Below are 16,428 nucleotides of genomic sequence, written 5' to 3'. Positions count from 1 at the left end.
CTACCATGAGTGACAGGGTCCCTCTCTGAGACTATCCCTGGCAACACTCACTAACCTGGGGTAATACAGGGTTAACTAGGGCCTTAGTGCAGGGAGTCTCCGGCTCCTGCACCCTACCTCCTTCCTTCCTTGGGCTCCTGACTCTGACTCCTGAATGACACGCAGCTCCAGCCCGCCAAATGTATCCTTTTCTGTCCAGGGCAGTCCTGCAGCCCTATTGGCTCCTGCGAGGCACCTGGTGCCTCCCTCGCTAGGCCCTATGGGAATTGTAGTCCCGGGGCACCTGTAATAACACTGGGGCCGCGTGCGCGCCTTCCCTGTGCTTACACTAACCCCTAATGGCCGCCGCAACATCCCTCTCACTGTCCTAACTCTGGCCTATCTTCTGCGCATGCGCGACTCTCTCGGGCTGCCGGGGACTCTCTGCGCATGCGCGAACCGGCGCAACATGGCGGTGCCCTGTGCAAGAGCCGCCTGAGATCTCCTGCACTCCGGCGAGCTCCCTCCTCGGCCCCCACCCTCCTGAATGGCCGTCGGGTCTGCCGCTTGCCTCTGGCAGTACCCGACAGCGTCCGTGCCACGGAGGCTCCCTGGGGGGTCGAGGGAAGAAAAAGGTAACCTGGCTACACTGTTATGAAGCACTATGGCCCATATTCACTAACTGGTGCTACACTTTAACACGTCCTAACTCCCATTCATTTGAATAGGGGCTAGGTCGTGCTAAAGCTTAGTACTCTTTAAGGAATATAGCCTATGCATGCTATGTGGGCGCTGCATTGAAGTTAAACCTAGTTTTTAGAAAAAAACAAAAGTGCCTCAACAAATAGTTAAAAAAATCTAAAACAAAAAAGTGCATGAAAAAATATACATACTTCCCATGCTTATAGCAACAGTTATCTCCACCATTCTCCCGGGCAATTAAAGCTCTTAATGAGTACTGTTATCACATGTGTGGAAAGATAAATGCTGTCCTGTGCTACTGAGAGAGGCGAGAGGCTCCGTGGAGCTCAATGTATAAAACCAAAACAATTGTCAATTTGCATAGTAGAGACTTACAGTTATCATGTATGTGTCTTCAAAATAAAGCACTTACCAGGACATACTCTATATGGAGTGCAAGTAAAGAATGCTTACCTCCTGCTAGCTGTCATAATGAAACCTTCATGTGTACAGCTGGTGCATTAATGTAGATCTGTCTCTGTTAACGTGCTTCTGGGTAAATCGATGAGCAAAGAGTGACGGATTGCGAAGCACTGCAAGCAATTCGAGAAAAGAGAGCACGAGACCCCGGCTGATGAAAAAATGTGAATGACTTTATTCAATCACAGATAAGTGCTGCACACCAAAAATATAGATGTAACGCCTGTGTGCCCGCAGACCTGGGCAGTCCCCAGTACTGAGGTGGGTAAGGGTATAACACGTACCCACAGCCGTGAGGGCGTGCCCGGAGTGTGGTAGTTGCGTTGCCGGGCCTGGTGAGTAAGGGTTAACATTATACTTGCTGAGTCCGGGGTGACAGAGGTCAGAGGGTAATGTCCAAGAGCCAGAGTTCAGGGGTTGGAGAGAGCAGCGTAGTGATGTCCAAAAGCCAGGGTTCAAGGGCAGGAGAAGGCAGAGTAGTCAAGTCCAAAGCAGAGTTCAAGTTCAAACCAAAGGAATCAAAACAGGGGCAGGGACAGGAACCAGAGCTGAAACAGACAAGTGAGCTAGGCGTAGACACTGCACACAGGAGCTACAGGAAAGCTATGCAGAGCAAGGACTGAGAGGACAGAGTGGGGTTATATGGGAAGGAGGGCCAATAGGGATGAAGAGAAGTGCATAGGTTTGAATGGGTACTTGCAGGGATAGGTCTGAGAGAGCAGGGGAGGAGACAGGGAGGTAATCAAGAGTTATAGCCTGCAACCGACGGGGGGCGGAGCCAAAGCGTGGGGGCAGCAGGTAACTAGAACTGGTGCGTGCGCCTTCTGTAACCCTGTTATGCGCACGCACCGCATGTGCACCAGAGCATGGGGGAAGACCAGCGGAGAAGGCGCACGGCACAGGAGACAGAGAGGAAGGAGGAGCGGAAGAACCAGGTAAGGAACGTGCAGGGATGACAGAGGCATGCCGAGGAGCGCGTGACCCATGATAGGGAACCCGCGATCGGGAGGGCGCACGCTTGGTGAGGGGACCGCGCGTGTGCGCAGAGTGTGAGCCTGGGTGTGTGGACCGTGCCGTGGAGGAACGGCTCAGGGAGAGAGGTAGAGATTGGGGATATAGGGGAGTGGAAGAGCTAGGCACTGTGGAACTTGGGGTGACGGGGACACGCTGAGAACCGCGAGTCCCCCGATCCATTACAATAGATTTTTGATACAATTACCGGTGCTCCTGCGCTTGAACAAAAAACCTGCAGCAAATCCAAGGAATGTAGATCAGAATAGTAACACAGAGCACGAACGGATTTGATTGAATCTCATTTATTGAAGCCATAATGCGACGTTTCGACCCTTGGGTCTTTATCAAGTGGGATCAAGTGGTATACACACAATCTTGTATAGTCCCTTTTTATACACCCCCCCCCCCCCACCATCCCAAGGTGCTCCGTTTTGAGTGTCCTAGGTAGAATGTATATGTGCTGATTCAGATAACCTCCCCTTGATGTGCTACAGGTGCGCCAACGAGTATTCTAAAACTTGCCTTGGAAAATCTGGGGCTATCACCAACAAGACCCAGGTACTGTAAATGCTGGGTACCTGCTGCAACATTTCAGTGACATTTCTGCAGAAAGACTAACGGATTAACACAGCAGGGGTCCCTGGCAGTCCCATTCAAACTGTATTATGGCTTCAATAAATTAGATTCAACCAAATCCGTTTGTGCTCTGTGTTACTATTCTGATCTTTATTCAATCATAGACATGTTAAAAACAAGGACCAAAAAATGTCCACAAGTGGACCTCCCACGAGTTTCACACCATGGTGTGGGATGTGTGGTGAAGGAGATGAGAGAGGGAGAGGGTGGGAGGTGGAGGAGAGAGTAGAGGGAGAGATAGTGATGGGTCATTATTGGAAGAACCATAAGTGAAAAGTACTGATAAAAGTTAGGAAATCCTAAAAATCTCTGCAGAGATTTCACATCTGTGGGGGATGACCACTCCCGTATGACCTGGATCTTTCATTCAACCATTGCTATTCTGGAAAGATTGCATAACCAAAGCATTTTTAAAGCTTGGTGTACAATTGAAATGTTGTATGATGCTCAATAACTCCTTGATGTGGCTTTTGTGTAGTTTATTTATTTATTTATAAAATATTTTACCAGGAAGTAATACATTGAGAGTTACCTCTCGTTTTCAAGTATGTCCTAGTTATAGGCGCACGAAACACGTAGGGTCATAGTTCATGAGCTTTTTTATCACAAACTGACGCAAGCAACGTGGTAGCATTCATCGCATTGAATCACAAGGAAGAGGTTCTTCCCTCCAAATCCCACCCCCAGCAATGGAGAATCCGTTCCAGGAGTGTGTGACAGAGTTGGAGTGCATTCAGCATCAACCCGACGCCACTGGAGGACAAGCTGTTACCTCCCTTGACTGTTATTCAGTGTGCATTTACTCCCAGTATCTTGTGAGCAGGATTCTGGTTTTAAACCTACTGGACCAGTTGCTTGCCAATTGTTCATTATTTGTTTTATAATATTTCAATGTTTTATTAAATTGTCAATTGTTTTATGTTTTTTTTTGTGTAGTCTTATGTGTTGCATGTTGGTCTCAGTAGCAGTTTGCACTATGATTTGTTTTTGTGTTTGATTCCACATATCGCGTGACATCTGGCTGTGGATCCAACTTCAAATTTGGAAGTACAAGAATTGAAGCATTTCTTGGTACTTTTTTCCATTTGGACTTCACAAAGACTGTCCTTGGACATTTAAGGCGTCGGTTCGTATTGTTGTCTTTAGGTCAATAAACAAGATGAGAATGTCATCGAAATATACTACAAAATACTGATCTAAAATGTCCTGAAAGATTTCATTTACAAAATGCTGAAAGATGGCAGGAGCATTGCAAAAACCAAAGGGCAAAACCCAACATTCAAAGAGTCCAAACCGTGTTCAGAAGGCCGTTTTCCATTCATTACTAGCCTGTAGGCGAACTATGTTACAGGCCCCACAAAGATCCAATTTAGGGAAGACTGTAAAGCCGTATACTTGTGTAATGGTACTGTACTCGTCTCTAACTACAGCTGAGGCAAAATATGGGAACTGACCACAGGCCTTGCGACTAGAGACGGGTGAATTATTTTTGCAAATTTGGATCTGCCTTGAATCGAGCAGTTCCATTGATCCACGGATCACTCTCCAAAAGTAGAATCAATAATTGAGGCTTTTTCAGAGAAAATAAAAAGGTTGTTCCTGGATGAATTTTTGACGAGAGAGAGACGACAGATACTTTATCATGTATTTGTATTTACAGTATATTGATCCAAAGGAAGGCAAACCAAAAACCCCAAGGAAATATCATCTAATGATATTTCGAAGGAAAAAATAAATAAATTCCTTCCTGACTCCAAATATTGGCAATCAGATTACTCCCCGGATCAAACTCCTTCCCATGTTCCTTATTTGGTATATCCCTTTATCCCTTTCCTTTCTAAAAAGATCTCCAAACTTTTTTGAAGAAATTTATTGTATCTGCCATCACAATCTCCATGGGTACTGAATTCCACATTTTAACTGCCCTTACTGTAAATAACCCTTTCCTTTGTTGCTGGTAAAATCTCCTTTCATCCAATTTTATGGTCTGATCCCGTTGTGTTTATACTACTCTTGGGATGAATAGTTCTTTGAAAGCTCCTTGTATTGTCCACAAATATATTTGTATATAGTTATCATATCCCCTTTTAGACACTTCTTTTCTAATGTAAAAAAACCTAATTTAGTTCACCCCTCTCCTCATAAATCAGATTATCCATCCCATTTATTAATTTGGTGTCTCTTCTCTGCATTTTTTCTAGTTCCATCATGTCTTTTCTATGGAGTGGTGTTCAAAACTGTACTTCATATTCAAGGTGTGGTCTTATTAATGCTTTATAGAGGGGCATAATTATATTTACTTCACTTCCATCCATTCCCTGTTTAATGCAAGTGTGGCCAGGTCCCCCTTGCTGCCCTTACCTGGTATGCGATTGCGGCTGGCAGCGGAGGCTAGGGCAGGGGCAGCGGCAGGTGGGGGAAGGTGCGGGAGCCAGTGGGCAGTCAGGAGAGGCTACGGTCACTGGAGGTCCGCAGCGGCGCCCCTTGCAGGGCACCGCCATCTTACTGCAGCCGCGCATGCCATGTGACGCCTAGCACATGAGCAGAATAGTCCCGTCAGCAAGTGGCCCTTTTTGGAGCTTACGCATGCGCAGTGCAAGCGCAATAGAGACAGCCATTACAGAGCAGGTCCGCAGGGGAACTACATGCCTCATAATGCACTGGGACTGCCGAGCATGTGAGCCAGCACAGCCAATAGGGCTGCAGGATTCCGCCTGCATGACAGTTGATACATTTGGTGGACTAAAGGCCACGCCAGTGGGAGCTGGGACATAGAAGGTTGAGGGTGAGTGTGCAGGGTGTCTGTGGCCCCTGCACTAGGCCAGAGACCCCCTTATAGACCCCAGCTAGGCCCTGACTCCCCTGTAAGCTTGTGGCTGCTACAGGGACAGGCCCCACAGAAATGGACACTGCCCCCTTTAGCTGTTCAGTGTCAGGGACACCACAGTGAAGCCACGCAGCACTTGTGGCCTGTGGTCTGGGACCAGACTACCACCGCCAGGTCTAGAGACTATCCTCAAGGTGGGACCCTCTAGCTGGATACCACCCCACGAAGGCGGACACCATTGTGGACGGTGACAGATCAGATGGTTCTATCATCAGCTGGTGGTATTGGGTGCTGGAGCACCCATCAGGTGTCACAACCCTCATCAAGTGCACCAACTATACACACTGTGGCAGCACTGTCACACACTCCCGGGTGGGTTGGCTACTGTGGACACAAGGTTGGTTAGGTGCCATGGGCACCTCAGTATGTTGGGAACGCTCTCACCGGGATGCAGATAAGGTGGCTGGACAGTGGGATACAGTGTGTGGTTAAGGCCGTGCGAGGCCTGAGTTATCGTGTTACCTATTGAATGTCAGTAAACCTGTTATTATATACACTGTGTGTAATTAATGCATTGGGTCCTGTAAAGGGGTTATCTGGCACTGTCAGGATCTCTCACAGGTGGAGATGCTGTCACCGGACGATCCAGTTACACCCCATGCTCCCAGCAGCCGAGGTTCAGGCCTCCTGTGAGCCGCAGGTATAGCACCACACATACACAAACTCAGTAGCCGCCACATCTCCTACAGGGTGGGGGAAGCAGCAATGCACAAGATAAGACCTTGTTTGCCTTTGCAGATACTGCAGGACTTTGGACACTATTACTAAGCCTGCTGTCTACAAGAACTCCTAAATCCTTCTCCATCAATGATTCTCTTAATTTATCCCCATTTAATTTGTAAATTGTATGTTTATTTTTGTTTCCAAAATGCATAACCTTATATTTGTCTGTATTTAACATAATCTCATGTCTCATTTCAGTCTATCCAAGTCCTTCTGGAGAGAAATGACATCCTAATCTGATTCTGCTATCTAACACAATTTAGTGTCATAAGCAAAGATGGAAATTTTGCTCTCTCTGCCAACCTCAAAGTCATTAATAAACAAGTTAAAAAGCAGGGGTCACAGTTCTGATCCTTGGGGTTCTCCACTCACAAACTATAACCCAACCTGAAAAAAGTTCAATTTACGACAATTTTCTGTTATCTATTCTTCAACCAGTTTTCAATCCAGGTGCAAATATTTTTACTGAGTCCAATTTGCTTTATTTTGTACACTCACCTCTTGTGCTGATCCATAACACAAATCTAAATTCCTACTAATAGAACTAATAAGGTTAGTTTGGAATGACATCATTCATAAATCAATGCTGACTATTACTAATAATTTAATTTTCAGTAAGGTATTCCTGAATATTATATTATATTAAACCTTCAAGTAGCTTCCCCACTATTGATGTTAAGCTTACAGGCCTGTCATTCCCTGGTTGTGATCTAGCTCCCTTTTAAAATATAGGCACCACTTCTGCTTTACACCAATCTTGTGTCACTGAGCCTGGGGAAATGGAAATTTTGTTACAGATGTAGCCTGACATATTATCGAGTATTCCTCGAGGAAACCGCAAATGGCAACTGCCTGACCATTGCCTGCTCGTGGATTCCCCATGGCCAAAATAAGAGCCCTTCAGAATTAACACAGTCTCTGATTCTGAATGGGACTCTCGCTGTGTTAGTCCTACCGGGATGCACCAGTCTGAAGAGATGCACAGTGAGAGTAGACAGAATCAGTCACTCACTCTGTGTAAGAAATTGGGGAATGCGCCCTCCGCGACGCGCTCCTTTTTAACCTGCAGTCTCAAGCAGCTCCACAGATTTTACCATGCGCGCGCACGGTGATGTTCTAATAATATCTTAAGGACTAACCCCGCCTCCCGTTCATGTCACGGCGCTGCATGGCGCTCACATGTGACGCGTGTGCATTGCCCCCCAGCTGCGTGTCAACAATCAATAATCTCTTTATCACGCCCACCTGTCTCCTGCACCGCTCCACCTATCCCTGCCTCGACTGCAGCCGCACCTCCACCCCTCCCCTCTGTCTCATTGGTCCTGATCTCCCATATATGCTCAGCTGTGCCACTTGCACTTTGGCTGAGCATAGTTCCTTGTAGCCGTGCTGTTCCCATGTCCCTGTTTCTAGCTTTGTCTTGCCTTGCCATATTTGTTCTTTGACTTCCTGTGTACAGACCCGGCTTGACTCTTCAACTCCTCTTCTCTGGATTACTGACCCTGGCTTACCTCTGACCTTCTGTATCTCTCCATCCCTGACCAAGGATACCAACTAGTCTATTCACTCGGACACCAACTTTTCTATTGGCTCCAAACCCTGACCACAGCACCCCGGATATCGACTATTCTACTGGCTCCAACCTCCAACCTTGGCCCACTCAAACCAGGAAATGCCAGTGCCCAATGTGGTATAAGAGGATCCCATTGGATACTATCTCTCCTTCCCCTATCTTCCTAAAAAACTTGCCTACTCAGATCATGCTTCCCATATCCCTCAAAGGCCCTGCCTTTCAAATTAGTACATCCGCCTTTATCAACTCCGGATCCGGAGGCAATTTTATTGACCACAATTTCGTCTTGAAGAACGCAATTCCACTTATCCGCAAATCTGTGCCTGTCGGGTTGGAAGCCATCGACGGACATCCTCTTCAAACAGCCTTCATCTCTTTGGAGACCTGCAAACTCTCTCATCTAATGAAGGACAGTCACAAAGAGGAGATCTCTCTGGACGTAATTCCTACGCCTTCCATGGAGGTAATCTTGTGTCTTCCCTGGTTCCAACAACATAATTCTCATCTGGATTGGACCGATAAGGAAACCATACACTGGAGTACCCGTTGTGCTCAGTCTTTTACTAACCCCATGCAACAGATCTGTGGTCTAAAGATTCCCAATGACGAGAAGAATGCTTTACCCGAAATCTACGCAGACTTCAGAGATGTCTTCGACAAGCTATACTCCTAGCTTCTTTCTCCTCATCATCCCTTCGATTGCCCAATCGATCTCTTGTCTGGCTCTGCTCTACCCAGAACTAGATCATATCCCCTTTCTCTTCCAGAGACCAAAGCGATGTCAGATTATATTCAAGAAAATTTGAAGAAAGGATTCATTCGGAACTCTTCATGCCCAGCCGGGGCGGGTTTCTTCTTCGTCAAGAAGAAAGACGGATCTCTTTGCCGTTGCATAGATTACAGGGGCCTTTATAAAATCACCCTGAGAAACCGCTATCCTTTACCTCTTATCTCTGAGCTTTTCGATCGTCTTCAAGGGTACACTATTTTCTCAAAATTAGATCTCCAGGGGCCATAAAATTTAGTGCATATATGTCAGGGCGACGAATGGAACAGGCCTTCAACACTTGCGACGGCCATTACGAGTACTTAGTCATGCCTTTTGGTCTGTGAAATGCCCCAGCCATGTTTCAGGAATTCGTTAACGAAATTTTTCTGGATCTCCTCAATCTTTTTGTCATAGTCTATCTTGACGATATTCTTATCTTTTCTAAAACCCTTTCGGAGCACATCAACCATATAAACTGGTTATATCACGTCTCCAAGAAAAACATCTCTATGCCAAACTAGAGAAATTCCAGTTTCACCAGACTTCTACGGCATTCCTGAGCTACATTATTTTCGACTCCAGATTCTCCATGGACCCTGCTAAACTCAAAGCAGTATTGGAATGACCACAACCCACATCTCAAAGCAATTCAGCGTTTTTTAGGATTCGCGAATTACTATCGTAGATTTATTTTTCTTCCACGGTAGCTCCAATCACAGCCTTAAAAAAAAATGGAGCAGATGGCACTTCCTGGCCACCCACGAAACTTCAGGGCTTTGATCTATTCAAAAAAGCCTTTGTATCTGCCCCCATCTTGTGTCACCCAGATCCCAAACTACGTTTAGCCCTGGTGGTGGATGCTTCAGACGTTGGGGCTGGGGCCATATTGTCCCACAGACAATCACATCAGATGAAGCTACATCCTTGCGTTTTGTTCTGTAAAAAAATTTCCTCGGAGGAGCAGAACTATGATGTTGCTAACGGGAGCTCCTAGCTATCAAAGAGTGGAGACACCTCCTGGAGGGTACTGAGCACCCAATCACAATCGTCATGGATTACAAAAACTTGTTTTACATAGAGAGCGCAATACGCCTTGGAGCTCATCAGGCCCGCTGGTCCCTTTTTTTTCCAAGTTTCAACTATATGATTTCTTTCATCCCTGGGTCAAAAAATTTGAAAGCTGATGCACTTTCTCGCCAGTTTATAGCAGACGAAAAATCAAAGGATATATCAGAGACCATCCTTCCATCTAAATATATTCTTTCCACCAATTCATTTGACGTCTTGGACGACATCTTGGAAACCCAAACACACATTCCAGAAGGTCTAGAGGTTCCGGAGGGTTGTTTGTACGCCGCACCACAGTTTCGCAAGAAAATACTAGAATGGGGTAATTCATCCAAGTCTGCTGGTCATCCTGGTACCAGAAGAACCACAGACCTTATCAGAAGAACCTTTTGGTGGCCAACCATGCTCAAAGACATTGAAGAGTTTATCAAGTCTTGCTTCACCTGCGCTAGAAACAAAACAGCACGCAACAAACCACCGGGTCTTCTATGTCATTACCCATACCAGATCGCCCCGGGAGTCATTTGTCTATGGACTTTATCATCGAGCTACTGTAACACTTGCGTTCACCACGAACAAGGCAGGACCCCGGTACTGAGGTGGGAAAATACAAGACTGCACACCCACAGCAGCGGGAGCAGAACTGGAGGGTGGATAGTCAGCGTAGCTGGGTCTGGGTTGGAGAGATTGGGTTTGTTTGGGTACTTGCTAGAGTCCAAGGGCGGAGCCAGTTGGATGGTCGGTGTCCGTTGTGCCGTGGTCGAGGGTTGGAGCCAGGAGATTGGTAGATTGTCCAAAAAGCCAAGGTCTGGGTTGGAGAGGTGCGGTTGTCAGAGGCAAGCCATGGTCTTTATCCAGAGGGAGTCCTTTAATCAAGCCGGGTCAGTACACAGAAAAGCAACAGAGAACAACAGCAAGGCACAGGGCAAGGCAAAACAAAAAGCAGGAACACAAGGCTACACAGGTTATGCTCAGCAAAGCAGGAAGGGAAGTGGAAGTCTTATATAGCAGGCAGGAAACCAATGAGGCTGGGGGAGGAGCGGAGGTGCGGCCTCCACGGAGCAGGGTAGGCTGCAGGAGACAAGGGGCATTTAGAACAGTTGCCGCGCAGCTGGGGAGCGGTGCATGATATTATGTGTGCACAACACACACGAGAGAAGCGTGGTGCATCCGGGGCGGAGCTAAGCTCTGTGGTACCGCTAGAAGAGCTGCATGTGCGCTCTGTAAACTGAGCAGGGATGCGCGGACGCTCAGCAACCAGCACAGAGGTCTGAGAAGTAGCAGGTAAGGAGGGAATACGACGCATAGGACGTATTCCCTGATTCCTTACAGCTACCAATTGTGAGGAATCCGTTCCTGGGTTTGACGGGAGCTCAATCTTGCAGAGCTGGTGAGCTCTCTGAGAAACCTCCCATTGGAATTGCTATCACTATTACCTGTGCTTGCAATCACTGCAGCTCTGTCTCTCTGCTCTGGCATTGGAGGAATTCCCACACACCCCTGTCTTGGGATTGGCTATCTGCCCTTCTTATACTGGCCTCTCCCTTTGACTCATTGCCGAGAATAATCCAAGTTTCACTTGGATGTAACTGTGTTTGCCACAAACACTCGTGCCTTGGCCTTATTCCGGAGACCTGCTGCATTCACCCCAGGCATAGGTCTGGTTCCTGTACTGAAGCGCTGGATCCCCAGTGCTATTTTTGTCTTGTTCCTGAGACCTGCTGTAATTCACCCCACGCAGAGGTCTGCCTCCTGGTTCCTGTGCTGAAGTGCTGGATCCCCAGTACTATTCTTGTATTGCTCCTGAGACCTGCTGCATTCACCCCATGCAGAAGTCTGCCTCTTGGTTCCTGTGCTGAAGCGCTGGATCCCCAGGGACAGCCGTACCCGGTTCCTGAGACCTGCTGTACTCACCCCAAGCAGAGGTCCGCTTCCTGGTTCCTGTGCTGAATTGCTGGATCCCCAGTGCCAGCCTTGCCATGTTCTTGAGACCTGCATTCTCCCCTTGCAGAGACCTTATCACGGGCCGCTCCCGCTTCTCACGCAGAGGCCTTTCCCGCGCTTCAGCTGCTACGCTGAAGCGGTGTGCATCTGACTTCCTGTTGCCAAACTCCAGCCTTGACATCGACAACACTACCATCTCCAATGGTGAAGAACAGCAGGTGCACAAACCATTTGCTGTTTGGATTGGGATTGAGTCCTATCTCAGGAGCTGCACTTTCTAAAGGATAGTAAATTTTGTTTCTTTGTTAAAGTGGTGTTAGTTGCGCTTATTTTCTTTATCCCTACCATCTCCAAACCTGACTCTGGTGTGTCTATGGATTACTATGGCTTTTCCAACCCCGACCCTGCTACGAATGACTACAGACTGCGCAATCCTGAACCGGCTTCGTGATCTAAGGTTGGTGTATTCACATCCCCACCTCAGCCCCGCTATCTGGTCCCGGTTTGTGGCGAGTGTGCCCATTACACCCATCTCCAGGGGAATGAACACCATTCTGGTCATAGTCGACAGATTCTCGAAATAATCGCATTTCATCCTTTTGAAAGGTTTACCTAATTCCGTGACCCTAGCGGATGTCTTCATAAAAGAGATTTTTCGTATTCATGTTGTACCATTGACCATAGTCTCCGACCATGGATCTCAATTTCTCTCTAAATTCTGGCGCTCATATGCCCAAAGAATGGATATCTCCCTACACTTCTCCTCTGGGTATCACAACCAGACCAATGGACAGACCGAAAGGACAAACCAGACCTTGGAGCAGTAACTATGTTGCTTCCTTTCAGATGCCCAAGACGACTTGGTGGACCTGCTACCCTGGGCAGAATTCGCTCATAAGTCTTTAAGTAACGAGTCCACACAGGAATCTCCATGTTTCATTAATTATGGTTTCCATCCGGCACGCCTTTCCACCACTCCCACTTCAGGGGTCCCTACCGCATCCAACTTCCACCTTCCATGAGGATACCTTCTGTGTTCCCTGTTTCGCTCCTGAAACCCGTCTTCCTGAGCTCAAAATTTCCGGATTCCTCTGCCGCTCCTCCATCACCAGTAATCGTACAAGGACAAGAGGAGTATGAATTACAGTCTATCATTGACTATAGGATCTCAAGGGGAGCAGTGCAATATCTGTTGCATGGGAAGGGGTTTGGACCTGAGGAATGGTCCTGGATACCCTATCACCAGATACACACGCCCAACCTCATCTAGCGGTTTCACTTAAAGTACCCCCTCAAAGTATATTGGAGTCGTCCAGACGCCGCTCCTCGGGGGGTACTGTAAGGAATTAGGTAACACGCCCTCTGCAACGTGCTCCCTCCTTACCTGCAGCCTCAAGCAGCTCCGTGGATATTACCATGCGCAGAGGTTCTAATAATATCTTAGGGACTAACCTCGTCTCCCGTTCACAACACGTGGTGGTGCCGTGCGGCACGCACACGTGACGTGCCCCAGCTGCGTGTAAACAATCAATAATCTCCTTATCACGGCTACCTGTCTCCTGCACTGCTCCACCTATCCCCGCCTTCGCTGTGTCCGCACAGAAGCTTCTTCGCTCCTCTGTCTAAAGGGATACACCTGTGCTGTCTCCCTCAGCCAACCACAGCCAGGCATACTCCTGAGTATGCTCCCTGCTCATTGGACTACTCTGCCTTATATGCTCAGCCTGCCCTCTGGCACATTTGTTGAGCATAACCTTGTTTATGTGCGCTGTGTTCACTTCAGTCCTGCCTCCTGTCTGAGCCTTGCCTGTCTTTTCCTGTTTTGCCTGACCTTGCTCGTTCTTTGGATTCCGCACTTCTCCGCTCCTGACCCCGGCTTACCCCCGACGATCCGCACCTCTCCAATCCCAACCTTGGCAAAAGTAACTGCAACGATCCGTACCTCTCCAATCCAGACCTCGGAAAGTATCACTGACCATCCTGACCTCTCCTACCCCGACCCAGCTACCTCGACCTATCTACACTCCAGACACGCCCTCATGGCTGTGGGTTGGCGTTTATCAAATCCCCACCTTGCCTCGCGGTCACGCCTTGTTTGTGGTGAGTGCAGCGTTACAGAAGGAGAAAGAGATGAGGTAGAGAGATTGGGGGAGGGAGAGATGCGGAGAGAAAAAGGGGGAGAGAGAGAGTAGAGGGGGAGATATTGGTTAAACTGCAGACAATTTTTCTTGGCTATTAAATACAAATTAGCTTGTATGAGGGTGAACTTTGTTTCACCGCCCATGACCTTCCTTTAACTAATCTGGGTTTATTTTTTTATTTCAATTGGGCTGTTCTTAAGATATGACTAAACTGGTAAAGCTAGTGAGATGACATAATCATTCAATGATTAATTATATACCTTGGCAGCGAATCTTTTTCTATGTACTGTACAGTGCTAAGCAAATGGCTTCTAAATGACCTTGTATTCATAAAGGGCTATATGTGAGACTACCTATTCAGAGAGCTAAAGTAAAAGAAAAAAATCTGAAAAAGTGAATAGCATTGCAGGTATTATGTAGCATGTTGAATAGGATAAAGATCTGAGGAATGGTTACATATATTTGAATGACAGGCTTTTAAGCAGTATTTTGTTATAGAATTTTTTACCAGGAGTTACCTCTCGTTTTCAAATATGTCCTGGGCATAGAGTTAAATAATGTTTAAGAAAGTTGGGAATCTAGAGTGCTGTGTGTTGGTATATTTACTGTGACCTCGTCCATTTGGCTCATGCTTCCACACACGTACTGTACTTACAGGTGATCCACTACTTTTTAGGCAGTATGTGTTTCTAACAATGTTCTTTTTCCAATAAATATGAAACAGAGAAGCAGGGGAAACTCAGCCCGTGACACAAGATAATAATGTATTGTCAGCATAGGACACAACGTTTTAGGATTGCCTTGTCGGGATGGCCAGTTTATCATGTATTGTCTATAATATGTAACTAAATATCCCCCGTTATATATGAAGGGTTTAATGATATTGTATCCCAGCTTTATGCAGCATTAAGTGTAAGAAAGCTGGGAATTTAGAAGAATATGCACTGGTATTTTCTCATCCACCAACACTCCTATAGAAACTACAAGGTTGGACATTACTGTCTGGTGGCTGAGATTACCAAACTGTGGATTCTGGCTACCTACTGTACAGTATTCAGAGACATTCTACTACAATCATGGAAAACCCCTATGAATGCCAAATATTACATGTCACTGTAATTTGTATAATAAAAAAAAAAAACAGAAAATATTTCTATCATACAGACTTACAGCAAAAATATTATTAAATTGTGTAGCACCACTCTGGATTCCTATTTAATCTAAGGGGTTAAAAGGGATTTAAAGAATTAATTCATAGTAATGGCCCTTAGATAGTATGTTGAGAAGTGACCAGGCAGATGTCTGGCCACACCTCGTTTCTAGAATAGGCTGGAAGGGTCACCTGGTCTAGGGTGATTCAGCAGAGGATAAGCTCTGTTCATTTTCTGCCCAGAGACAGGAGTAGGGAGAGAGGTCAATAAATAGGAGGGGAGAAGCACTCCACCCTCAGATCCCAGAAGGAACCAGAGGGGCGTCTCGCCTGTAAATATGTTTACAGTTTTGTAGTAGGTAACTAGGGTAGAAGTCCCTTTGTTATTTTCCAGACAGGGAAATGTCACTACCAATTTTAGTGTCTCCCTATAAGACCATCAGGCACGCTCTACCCAGAAGAGGGGATGGCACTCCATCATAGGGTCCTTAGTAATAGAGCCTAAGAGTGTCACCCCATAGCTGCTAGAGGGATAGGTTCCCAGCGACCCTCAAAGAGGGGAGCAGAAGCTATATTAGAGGGATAAGGTGTGCAGCCTCAAGCATGAAAATGCCCTGCCAACGGGTCCCAGTGGAGGTGGGAGCGGCCATTTGCTGGGCAATTGCATTGCCATGAATGTGACAGCAAAGGAAAGATGTGTGCCTCTTTAGCAATTCTGTGAGAGCCTTCCAAAGAAGAAGTTTGTGTTGGACTGTTCATAATAAAGTTAAAGAAAAGTTCCTGGCGCCCCCTTACTTATTGGTTCACCGCAGCAGCCTGCACGGATGCCAGCACCCGGAGAGATAAGGTAACAAGAGATGCGGAGCATCACCTGCACAATACACCACCTTATAGACATTGGGACACTTTGGTGTGGCCCCTCTTCTGTTGGCCGGTGGAAGAGGTGTTAAACTTGTAATACAATATATTGTAATGATTAAATGTTTGGTCCGAAGCACAAACTTGTGTATTCAATGTCATCCCTACCATTTACTCATAGTGACACTTGAAATATCACCTGTTCTTCCTTTGCTATGGTGTATAAGGTACATTTCTTGAATGGCAAAATACTTCGTGGTTGGGATAGCTTTTAATGGACTAAGAAGGTTTTCTTGTGCATAAGCTTTTGAGACTGCGAGAGGTTTTTTCATAAGCTGTCATCTCTAAACTGATGATGGGAGGCTTAGATATGAAGTCTTACACTTTCTGGGATGAATAGAACTACAAGCACCTTTTAATGGTAATTGTGCAGTACATTAATAATAATATATCTTCCCGGATCCCACTCAAGAGGTGACTGTATAAATGCTTTTATTGCATAATTGTGAATCCATTTAATTGGGA

The sequence above is a fragment of the Ascaphus truei genome, chromosome 3 (assembly GCF_040206685.1).
Source record: "Ascaphus truei isolate aAscTru1 chromosome 3, aAscTru1.hap1, whole genome shotgun sequence".
Taxonomy (NCBI): domain Eukaryota; kingdom Metazoa; phylum Chordata; class Amphibia; order Anura; family Ascaphidae; genus Ascaphus; species Ascaphus truei.
The sequence above is the reverse complement of the archived record's forward strand: the minus strand, read 5'-3'. Positions refer to the sequence as shown.